Raw genomic sequence first — 13914 nt, forward strand, 5'->3', positions numbered from 1 at the left:
AATGACATTTCTATACACATTCATATAAGACATAGGCTAGTACCTCATCAAATTGTTTTTCACAAGTGAGACTAAGTATATTTGTTACTTATACAGTCCCGAACTATTTCACAGATTATTGGAAAAATTAAGGTTTGCTATAGGTATAACGGTACCAATTGCGCAAGTCCAGGTGGGCGGAGCTTAAGGTGTATGGAACATTGTATTCAGAATTAAAGAACAACTCTAGCTGTGATTGGTGCATTATGTAAGAGTTGTACCTTCTGTTTGGCTTAAAAAAAATGTTGAGCCTCTTGGCAACATGTGAGTTTGTGTTAATTTCTATCTAGATCATATTTTGTATTATTTATGATTTTTTTAAAATATGGTACACATGGCTGAAAATGTGCTTGTTGTGACTAGATAACTCTAACCACTGTCTAGTTCCAGTAGAGTTATCTCTCTTAAATGCAATGGAGTACCTGGTTATGTCATTGTCAAATTGACAATCTAGCATTGTTTTATATGGCAGTGTGTGACATGCATGCCCAAGTAGGACAGAAAGTATATTTATTTCACAGAACATTAGCATTGAGGTATATGGAGAAACAATTGGTACCGTGATACCAGCTATCTTACCTGGAGAACTAAAAATAACTTAGCTGTATTACACACGCAAGCTGGAGGTGACGTACTATTTTTCTGAATTTACCAGGGACAAAGTCAAAAGTGTAATGCCCTTTTACTAATTTGCATTGTTACAAATTATGCTGCTCCACTGACAGCTAATTGCCACACAGACAGTTAAGTAACTGAATATAACAGTAGCGAAAGTAAACAATACTTGGATTATCCGTGACAAACGTGAACCTGTTCGATTACATTTCACTGGAGATATTGTAAAGTTAAATAAAAATTCCAAACCAGGAATGCTGACTGCTATTGACCTTATTATGAATGAGAGTATAATGTGACTGCAGTTGTTTATGCGATATATCCACTGCATGATAAACCTAGCGTTAATGATCTCAAAGCGATGAAACTGTCACTCCTAAATTGCATAGCTGAGCGAATTAGAGAACATTTCACAAATGTGATATGTGGAAACTGTTTAATGGATTTAGGACATGAAAAAATAAATGCGTGGGCAGAAACAGTTAAAGATACTGGAGCATCCATCAAAGAGGTCGCTGAACTGGGAAAGAAATTAAAATTTCTAATAATGGTAAAAACAATAACCAGAGAGATTTTGTATGAATCGAAATATAAATTGAAAGGAGCTCCAATAAATATTATTGATTATAATGTGCATGCATGGACTTCGGTTATAAAACTATTTACACGAAATTGAACTGTTAAGTTCTATAATGGTGATATGCTTGATTTTATCAGAAATATCAGTAAAAGCAATCCTGTATCCATGTGGTTGATTCAAAGTTCCAATGATGGAAACTATTATCAATATGTACGACCTAATGGATATATTTACTGTGCACAATCTCTCCATGATGAAATGAAAAATCTTGCATTGAAATACACCTACGATGCTAAACAATTACTGAGTAATTATTTTTCTGTTCCATTGCTGCTGATCATTTTGCTCAGAAGGAAAATTCATGGAAACCAACACGGTTGAAATTTCTTGAAGACATGCAATGCAGTTGTATCAAATATGGACACGGCAGATTGTGAAATACTAAATACGATTATAAGGATGTTATCTCAGTTGATATGGTTGCATGTTACCCACAAAGTTTTCTTGGAATTGGAGAGTGATCTGCGTATTTTATGAGATTTGGACATCCAACACATGAGATGACCAGAGTTGTGATTGTGACCTGACTGGATTCACCTGTATCGAGTCGTTGGAATTTGCACTGACAAACCATCAGATTGTCGCTGTTTGGTTTGGAAAACATTATAGTGAACGCGGTTGGGCTCCAATAGTTTTATAACATTATATGCTTGTTGTGAAAATATTAATATCGTTCGTTTTAAGTGAGCAATTATATCATATCATCCACAGAAACAAGTTTGGTTACTACAACAAAATAAATATTTTGATGATCGAAATACTGAATTTTGAAAATAAACTCGCAAAAGATCTTGGCAGAAAAATAATCAGTAAATTCATCCAAGGAGGATCGTATGATCATAAACGATATTGTACAAATGTTATACGATGCCGAACTTGATTTTATAATTGCTGATACAACGGAGTTAAACACATTTGTAAGTCAAAGTAATGTTAATTTATCAGACGGAACTAAATTAGGTACAATGCAGTTAATCTACTGGTGGGGGTGGGTGCTCTGCATCGAACCAAATTCTATCAGAGCAATTATCATAGGTCCACCTGGGCCTGGTAAGACACAATTGTTGCTTAATCTAACAATGAGATGGCTCAAGTGGGATATGTTATATTTAGCTGCACCATCTGTAGATGATCAGAGATGCTACGATGTGCTTATAGATTTTAATGAAAATGCAAAATTGTTGGATGAGGATGGTAACGATATTATTGATTTTATCACCAAAATTGATGCAAAATATTCACCAGACTTGGTGTAGTGGGGATATGGACATGATTATATTCAAAAATTTCTTTTCAAAAGTACAATCAATCTACTCTGCATGGATTCATAACAATACATTTACACGATCCCAGAACAAGATATAGTGTAGGTCTTGATAAAATATTTGGTTGATATAATAATGATTTAATTATAGCAGCAGAGATGGTGCGACCTCATTGAAACATCCGCTGGGTAAACAGAAACAATATATAAATTTAGATAAAGTAACAAAATAAACTAACCCAATTAGAGAAACTCTAGGTAAAGTTAGATGCTTCTGTTTGGTTTTATTACACTTATATTTTTTATTTTTTTCATACGAGGTTTTAGTTTTTAAAATGACATTTCAGCAAAAGGTCTTTTCACCCTCTCAGCTGCTGCTTGTAGTTATTTCTAGCACTTGCACATCATGCCACAGACATGTAGCACCAGGGTCAACCCAGTCAAATCTTCCTGACACCAGGCCAACCATTTCTAGCACTAACCTCTTAAATGCTGAGTGCCTAGCATGGCAGCTGCTGGTTCCAATTTTAAGTTTTATCATGACTCGGCCCAGGTTCAAACACGCGACTTTCTGCATCAGAGGCACATGCTCTAACCATTTAGGCCACCAGAGCAGTATGTTGGCAATTATACCCTTAGTTGACATGCATAAATAGCAAGTGCCTTGATTACAATTATCAATCCACCTTTCTAATATATGCATAAAGAAATATCATAAAAAATATTAAATGCTTTAGACTTGACATAAATTCATGTAATTTGTATCTGATGCCATCAAAGTGTACATAATGTATGCATTGTAAGATTTCCTTTCTATCGAAAGAAGCTGTCAAAAACAAATACAATGACTTACATGAGAAATATCAAAGGTGTATATTTATATAACGTCAGTGACACCACAGATAATGACAACACCACAGGTTGAACATAAACTTTCTGGCACTTAATGAAGGTTATCTAGCACAAAAAAATCCCACCCCAATGTTTTAAGACTTTTATTAATTAAGGAAAAGTGAGATATAAAATAATTTATATGATAGCCAAAAATTCATTTAGCAAAAATCTTTATCTCTAGTAAAAATAAGGTTGACTTTCTAAATGATCCCAGTTGTGTGCAATCTACCACAGAGAAAGAGACAGAGTGATCATAAATGAACCCAGTTGTGTGCAATCTACCAGAGAGAGAGAGAGAGAGAGAGAAAGAATACACAAATTCATGATCTATTGAGCAAACTGAAACAAGTCCACACACAAAATTTCTCAGCTCATTTATTCCAATTATATTTCCATAAAATATGCAAAGTAAAAATATATATTAAAGTGTTATGCATTCTTTAAATGTTTTGTACAGTATCAAGAATTTATTTTATTTTATTTTAGGCATATTATACTTATACTGTAAATGAAACTTTATAATCTATAAACACAGCATACATTTTTACAAAGAATATATGTACAAAAGTTTAAAAAATGTAAACAGAAAAAATGTAGCCATTTCAATTTAATAAGAAATATTTGAAACTTAACTGTAAACATGGTATAGAAATGTTCTCCTGCAGTGACCTAAATGAAAAACAAAATATTCAAAGAAATGATTGGCAAGGATAACATTCTCGGTAGAACATACATATAGAGAATGTAAGACTAGGCATATGGTACGGTTGAACACTCTTTTTGATTAAAATACACTGAAGACAAGTGAAGATATCAAACTAATTCAAGCAATAATAGAAAACTTGTATAGTAAATTTGTTTGCTTCTAGTAACAATAATAATAAACAATAAGGCTGATTATTAAAATGTAACCTGTGGTGTGCATCCTGTCATGAGATTAAGGCATAAAATATTCAAATTCATGATCACCACAGTAAAATACTTTACACCTGTAAAATAAAAATTCTTCTAAAGTATTTTATTATTTGTTTCTCCATATAACAGGCAAAGTAAAAATATATATTAAATGTTTTACATGAAAGCTTTGATTGTAGGCATAATCGTACCCAGATGACAAAATGAAATGTATAATATCTACGAATACAGTATAAATGTTTACAGGTAAATGTAGAAAAAAGTAAATGTTGCCTTTTCAATTCCTAAGAATATGTACACAATTGCTATGCCACAGTGACCTTAATCAAAAAAATGAATCAGAGAAACAAGGCAAGGATAACATTTACATTCCATCATATAATATGGACATACAAAAACTTTGTTGGTAAGATCTGGAATATTGGCATCTGTATTTTGAATGCACCAGATTAAAGAAAAGAATCATATACCATATATACTTGCTTAAATGTACAGTCTGATAATGAACAACACAGACCATTGCAGTTAACCTTGTGCCTAACTTGTTAAGCTTGTTACCACTCCATTTACCCCAATCAGCATAATGCGCTGTGGATGATATCTGGATTTATGTTGTTTGTTCTACTAATTACTCCTGACAACTGCAGTTTATGGTTTGACTTGATTTATATGTATGTAATACAGTAATTCTCAGATCTAAATTGGCAAACAAAGTATGGGACTTAACATATTCATACTTTTTATATGTAGATGTATTCATGGGAATGTTTGTTTGGTTTCTAATGGCACTTTGAGCACACTATTATCACCAAGATACTGAGTAAATGGGGGCTAAACGGATTTCACAGCATATACTGAGTAAATGGGGGCTAAACGGATTTCACAGAATATACTGAGTAAATGAGTAAATAAGGGCTAAATGTATTTCCCAGAGTATACTGAGTAAATGATTTCACAGCATATACTGAGTAAATGGCAGCTAAATGGATTTCACACAGCATATACTGAGTAAATGGGGGCTAAACAGATTTCACAGCATATACTAAGTAAATGGGGGCTAAACGGACTTCACAGCATATACTGAGTAAATGGGGGCTAAACGGATTTCACAGAATATACTGAGTAAATAAGGGCTAAATGGATTTCCCAGAGTATACTGAGTAAATGGGGGCTAAACGGATTTCACAGCATATACTGAGTAAATGGGGGCTAAACGGATTTCACACAGCATATACTGAGTAAATGGGGGCTAAACGGATTTCACAGCATATACTAAGTAAATGGGGGCTAAACGGACTTCACAGCATATACTGAGTAAATGGAGGCTAAATGGATTTCACAGCATATACTGAATAAATGGGTGCTAAATGGATTTCCCAGAGTATACTGAGTAAATGGGGGCTAAACGGATTTCACAGAGTATACTGAGTAAATGGGGGCTAAATGGATTTCACAGCATATACTGAGGAAATGGGGGCTAAATGGATTTCACAGCATACACTGAGTAAATGGGGGCTAAACGGATTTCACAGAATATACTGAGTAAATGGGGGCTAAACAGATTTCACAGAATATACTGAGTAAATGGGAGCTAAACCAATTTCGCAGCATATACTGAGTAAATGGGGGATAAACGGATTTCACAGAGTATACTGAGTAAATGGGGGCTAAATGGATTTCACAGCATATACTGAGTAAACGGAGGCTAAATGGATTTCCCAGAATATACTGAGTAAATGGGGTCTAAATGGATTTCACAGCATATACTGAGTAAATGGGGGCTAAATGGATTTCACAGCATATACTGAGTAAATGGGGGCAAGATGGATTTCACAGCATATACTGAGTAAATGGGGGCTAAACAGATTTCACAGAATATACTGAGCAAATGGGGGCTAAACCAATTTCACAGCATATACTGAGTAAATGGGGGCTAAACGGATTTCACAGAGTATACTGAGTTAATGGGGGCTAAACAGATTTCACAGCATATACTGAGTAAATGGGGGCTAAATGGATTTCACTGCATATACTGAGTAAATGGGGGCTAAATGGATTTCACAGCATATACTGAGTAAATGGGGGCTAAACGGATTTCACAGCATCTACTGAGTAAATGGGGGCTAGATGGATTTCACAGCATATACTGAGTAAATGGGGCTAAACAGATTTCACAGAATATACTGAGTAAATGGGGGCTAAACCAATTTCACAGCATATACTGAGTAAATGGGGGCTAAACGGATTTCACAGAGTATACTGAGTAAATGGGGGCTAAACTGATTTCACAGCATATACTGAGTAAATGGGGGCTAAATGGATTTCACAGAATATACTGAGTAAATGGGGGCTAAATGGATTTCACAGAGTATACTGAGTAAATGGGGGCTAAATGGATTTCCCAGAATATACTGAGGCAGCAAACTCTGGCTGGCCCGATCTGATATGAAATGAATAACTCTTGGATTAAGCATTTAATGCTCTACCAAGTGAGATAATGAGAATGTAATCCCGACATGTTACTAGAGACACTAAATATGTGGAAAAGAACCTTTACAACATCACAAACTTCACACATGATAATGAAACCTGACACAGTCCAGAACCAAACAGTGTTACATATAATATCCTCAATTATTATTTAAGGAGAAGTAAAGCCAAATGCTTGATTCAAGACTATTAAACAACAACTTTTGATTATAGTATGGCCACCTAGACCCATGAACATGAAAGGTAAAATGTTGAGTTTCAACATCATTAGTTTGATTGCTGTGAATTAAATTCTTAATAAAAAATAAAATTCCAGTAGCTAATTATCACTTGTTCTACATATCTGCATAACTTCACTCAAAAAAATAAATTGGCTTCTACTTTGAGTCAGTGATAAGCGAGTTTGATACAAGCAAGTGCTACAGTAATTCTGTGATTGTGGGTCAATGACTGGTATCTATTCATTAGGTTAATGCTATTGATGTTACAACAATACTGTCACTGGGGTGATTGGTATATATTCACTACTGGTCAATGCTATTGGTGTTACAACTATACTGTTACTGGGGGGTGATTGGTATCTATTGACTAGGTCAATGCTATTGGTGTTACAACAGTACTGTCACTGGGGGTGATTGATATCTATTCACTAGGTCAATACTATTGGTGTTACAACAATACTGTCACTGGGGGGTGATTGGTATCTATTCGCTAGGTCAACACTATTGGTGTTACAACATGCTGTCACAGAGGGCAATGACTGGTATCTATTCACTAGGTCAATGCTATTGGTGGTACAATAATTCTGTAACAGTGGAGCAATGACAGGTACCTATTCACTAGGTCAACAATATTGGTGTTACAACAATACTGTCACAGTGGGGCAATGACTGGTATCTATTCACTAGGTTAACAATATTGGTGTAACAATAATTCTGTCACTGTGGGGCAATGATTGGTATCTATTCACTAGGTCAACAATATTGGTGTTACAACAATACTGTCACAGTGGGGCAATGATTGGTATCTATTCACTTGGTCAATGCTTTTGGTGCCACAGTAATTTTGTCACTATGGGGCAATGACTGGTATCTATTCACTAGGTCAATGGTTTTGGTGCTACAATAATTCTCAGTCACTGTGGGGCAATGACTGGTATCTATTTACAAGGCCAATGCTATTGGTGCTACAATAATTCTGTCACTATGGAACATGGACTGGCATCTGGTCAGTAGTAGCTCAATGCTTGCTGTTATGCCTTTTTGACTGGCCATATCTTCTATTCTTGAACCATTCTGACCAAGACACTCAAATCCTAAGTCTGACAAGTTTTACATTATTACAAGAACTTACTCAAATATAGAATTTTTTAACTTAAGGTTTTCTTATTGTTAATTCCTTTCATAGATTTCTAAATTTCACTACCTTGGCTTAACAAAAAATATCTTAAGAATATTGGGGTGAGGGGGGTTTGAACTGGAATGTTGTGCTCAAAAAAGTTTTCAATATATAAAATGATTTTTGCATTGTCATAAAATTTAGCAATTTTGTCCTTAAATGTGGCTTTTTAATTTTGACTGTGAATATACAGCTGACTGCTGATATAGTGAGTTTATGATACATGAAATGGTAAATTCTGACACCATTTTCTTTGTGTGACAATTCACATGTGGACCACTAAATTGCTCAAGTTTCTCCTCCAATAAAAATGCAAGCTAAAAGGTATATGTATATATATATAATAAATGTGATCAACATCATCTTATGAAGTAAAATATGATGGCATACAAGCAGAGGGTTTATTGGCACCTCAGCACAATCCTGGCTTTTTAGCAAGTTTAGCTATCCACACAAAAAGGATGCAAAAGGTCTTCATCATGGGACATATTCCAGGCTAAAATGGTTGCCTCCATCAATCAGTTCTTACTGCATGCAGAAAGGTATATCAGGACTATTTTATGAGAACAGGTATTCTTTTCATGGAGATTATTTAACCATTGTCTTACTGCATGCTGAAGTCCATCTGGACTATTCTATAAGGACAGGTATCCTTTTCATGAAGATTATTTAACCATTGTCTTACTGCATGCAGAAAGGTATATCAGGACTATTTTATGAGAACAGGTATTCTTTTCATGGAGATTATTTAACCATTGTCTTACTGCATGCAGAAAAGTCCATCTGGACTATTCTATAAGGACAGGTATCCTTTTCATGAAGATTATTTAACCATCGTCTTACTGCATACAGAAAGGTCCATCTGGACTATTCTATAAGGACAGGTATCCTTTTCATGAAGATTATTTAACCATTGTCTTACTGCATACAGAAAGGTCCATCTGGACTATTCTATAAGGACAGGTATCCTTTTCATGGAGATTATTTAACCATCGTTTTACTGCATACAGAAAGGTCCATAATAATAATAATAATTGTTGTTGTTGTTGTTGTTGTTGGGCTTAACGCCATTTTTCAGAACACAATATGCTATACATGGTGGTCAGTATTAATGGTGGAGGAAGAACATGGGAAAAGCCCCCGGAGAGAACCACCAACCCACAAGAAGCTAATGGCAAGCTTTCTCACATACCCACATTGGCTGAATCCGAGACTTGAACCTACGCAGACAGAGGTGAGATGGCAGTGATCCATAACGGAGATCGCTTTAGACCACTCGGGGCCCCAGTAATAATAAGAATAATAATAATAATGAGGATTTTGTATAGTGCCCAATCTTTAGAAGCTCCAAATGATTTACAATATTAGACAACACGTATAACATACAAAAACATATATAATGATATTATTACAAAAAACAAACACCATGAAATTAAAAAACATAAAAAACATGCTGAAAATATTTAAGGTAGGGAACATTATTAGGTCTTTAAGTTCTTGCAGTCAAAATAAGTGAGTTTTAAGAGCACTCTTGAATGGGATCTGGACTATTCTATAAGGACAGGCATCCTTTTCATGGAGATTATTTAACCATCATCTTACTGCATACAGAAAGGTCCATCTGGACTATTCTATAAGGACAGGCATCCTTTTCATGGAGATTATTTAACCATCATCTTACTGCATACAGAAAGGTCCATCTGGACTATTCTATAAGGACAGGTATCCTTTTCATGAAGATTATTTAACCATCGTCTTACTGCATACAGAAAGGTCCATCTGGACTATTTTATAAGGAAAGGCATCGTTTTCATGGAGATTATTTACCCATCATCTTACTGCATACAGAAAGGTCCATCTGGATTATTCTATAAGGACAGGCATCGTTTTCATGGAGATTATTTAACCATCATCTTACTGCATACAGAAAGGTCCATCAGGACTATTCTATGAGCTTCATCATGGGACATATTACAGGCTAAAATGGTTGCCTCCATCAATCAGTTCTTACTGCATGATGAGTCCAATTCTATGAATTTTACGGATTTTCTGCAATATGATTTGATGTAAATGGTCACATGATACTGATCTGGAATTTTTTACACTTCGATAAATTGTGGGACTACTTTCGGTTTGCAATATAAATAAACACTGCAGACACGTCATTGTGAAACGATTGTTTCATCTTTTATATTTTTAATTCAGCAAATAAGTATAACTTATACCCTTTTTATACATTTTCCAATATTCTTTGATTAATATTCATCATTAACTATACAATTTAGCATTTGTCTGCTACATATTATGAGGCGATGTGAAGCAGTTAATGAAAGGAAAGTATGCGCTACTTAAATTTGAATGCATTATTGATGGAATAAGTTAATTTACGGTAGAAAGGATGAAATTGGAATTATAATGATTAAATGATCATGGTTGTGTATTTATCGATGTGTAGATTTTACCTAATTACTCACAAACATAAAGTCCTTCAGACTTTATTTACTTTATGAGTGATAAGGTAAAAAATACACATCAATAAATACCCAACCATGATCATTTAATCCTATAGAGAAAGGTGTATCAGGACTATTCTATAAGGACAGGCATCATTTTCATGGAGATTATTTAACCATCATCTTACTGCATACAAAAGGTCCATCTGGACTATTCTATAAGTACAGGCAACGTTTTCATGGAGATTATTTAACCATTGTCTTACTGCATACAGAAAGGTCCATCTGGACTATTCTATAAGGACAGGCATCCTTTTCATGCAGATTATTCAACCATCATCTTACTGCATACAGAAAGGTCCATCTGGACTATTCTATAAGGACAGGCATCATTTTCATGGAGATTATTTAACCATCGTCTTACTGCATACACAAAGGTCCATCTGGACTATTCTATAAGGACAGGTATCCTTTTCATGAAGATTATTTAACCATCGTTTTACTGCATACAGAAAGGTCCATCTGGACTATTCTATCAGGACAGGTATCCTTTTCATGAAGATTATTTAACCATCATCTTACTGCATACAGAAAGGTCCATCTGGACTATTCTATAAGGACAGGTATCCTTTTCATGGAGATTATTTAACCATTGTCTTACTGCAAACAGAAAGGTCCATCTGGACTATTCTATAAGGACAGGTATCCTTTTCATGAAGATTATTTAACCATCATCTTACTGCATACAGAAAGGTCCATCTGGACTATTCTATCAGGACAGGTATCCTTTTCATGAAGATTATTTAACCATCATCTTACTGCATACAGAAAGGTCCATCAGGACTATTCTATAAGGACAGGTATCCTTTTCATGAAGATTATTTAACCATCATCTTACTGCATGCAGAAAGGTCCATCTGGACTATTCTATAAGGACAGGCATCGTTTTCATGGAGATTATTTAACCATTGTATGTTGCATGCCCCAGTCTAACAAAATCCGGTTTTGTTCTTTTGGACATTAACCCTTCTGCAAAATTATTGAATTTAAGCTCACAATGATGGCAAATGTAAAATATCAATGAACTTTGCTTACAATTCCAAAAATTGCTGCTTCTTTCAATGCAAGAATGTTCTATTTGCCATTCATTTAGCACTTCCTTACCAACAGAATAAACATTTATAGCAAGGCTCCCTTACTGGTGAAGAAAACATTTTAGCCCTCCCTAAATACCAGCAAAGAGAACAACCAAAGCACTCCCTTACCAACAAAGAAAACAGTTGTAGAAAACTATCAATCTGATACCAAGAACTCTCTTGACAAGGTCTTTATTTCATCTGTAAGCCTTCAATGACCTGAATATTAAATTTTTCCATGTGAACTTACCAACCTAATCTGATGATGATCACAGTTTGCAAATAAACAAAACACTGAAAAAGTTTTTTGCCCGCTATACAGAACTAATGGCACAGTTACTGTAACAATTCACTTAACACCAGCTACAACATTTTTCACAGACATGAAATAAAATTATTGCCATTTCTTGATTATGTACCATTTTTCTTCTCCTTCAATATAACAAATAAATTTGCATCCGGAATATAAGCAAGAAGATAAAGAGACATACAGACAAAACAATCTATGATTCTGATTAATAAAAGCTGAAGAGATTCAATGTTTCTGACTACTATATATTATTTTTGTAAAATATCAAATATACTTCATGTGATAATCAGCAATATATTATAGAATTTATTTTGGTAAAAACAGGAAATATGAATTAGAACAGCAAATATAAAAAGATGTTTATTTAACTGTATATCCAGGTTGACCTGATGTAAATCTGAAGGAGAGATGGAATAACAAAAATGAAATCAATGTTTAATGATCAATCAAGTGTTTTAAAAAATCCATTTAATTTCTTGTGCTGGCAGATGATGCACATTTTCATAGAACTGATACTGTTCAAAAGAGCAAAATACTACTTTACAATATAATTTCATAGCATAAGGTCAAATAAAGACGGATTTAAAATATACTATTCGATTTTGAAGATTCTGGCACAGTCTCATGAACTACAAATAATCAATTACATTAAACAAATTCTTCTTTTCTAATCCAGTAGAATAACACAATTTACAACACAAGCTTATACAAGAGGTCCAAAATGGCTTGACATTGGTCAGACAGCTGACATCTGCCCCAAAACAACAAATGTCTGAGAAGATGATAAAGCAATCTGAATCAGTAGTCTGTTACAGATGTTTTCTAAAGAAATTTCCTCCAGTACATTTGGTAGCAAATGTTACGAAAACATGTTTTAAGGTTTCCCTCTGTTATATATTTCCATCAGATTTAGGTTTGCCCATTATTGAAAAGCCTCAATACCAAGATATTTTCTGTAAATGTTGGTCATATTCTTAAATTTTCTGAGATAAAGTTGTTGGCATGTTATTCAACTTTTTGTAAAGGCATCCCTATTCCACAGTGGACTGGTATAGTTTGTATAAATCTAAGAGGCCTACAAAACAGGACGTTTTCTTTCAATTTGGGTTAAATTCTGATCAGCAGTTTTGTGAGAAGTTAAAGTTATAGCAGCCATATTTGCACAAACTTAAAAGCACTTTATGCCAAGACTCTACCAAATTTTGTAAAATTCTGTCCAGTGCATTTGGAGAAGGAGTTGTTTAAAAAATCTTCTATTTTTTGTCATGCTGACAATATCTGATAGCAAATCAGTATCATCTGTATGAACTTAAGGTCAAATTCTGCAGTTGTTACTGAGAAGATTTTAAAGTGCATTTAGCAATAGGAGCCATATTTGATCACCTACCAGCATCAATGTGCAAACTTGCAAGTACTTGATGATCGGGTGCTCTCTTGTCATATTTCTGGACAAATTGTGTCAAGCATTTTTGTGGGAAATCATTTATAGATTTTTCTGTATTTAGTGACAGTGACAATATTTAAAGATGGCATCATCAGAACAAACTTAAAGAACCGTCATTCTGGCGTGCTATTTCTCAAATTTCACCAATTCGTTTATGCAGTTTTTTGAGAATAAGTCCCTAAGGTTTTTCCTATTTTTACTACTGTTGGTTTGAGTTTGATGGCAGATTAGCATCATTCCTACAAGCTTTAAAGATATACAGCAGGATACATTGTCACATTTGGTCAAATTCTTTACGGTTAGGTATCTTAGCTAA

The sequence above is a fragment of the Sinohyriopsis cumingii genome, chromosome 7 (assembly GCF_028554795.1).
Source record: "Sinohyriopsis cumingii isolate HCF-2022 chromosome 7, ASM2855479v2, whole genome shotgun sequence".
NCBI lineage: Eukaryota > Metazoa > Mollusca > Bivalvia > Unionida > Unionidae > Sinohyriopsis > Sinohyriopsis cumingii.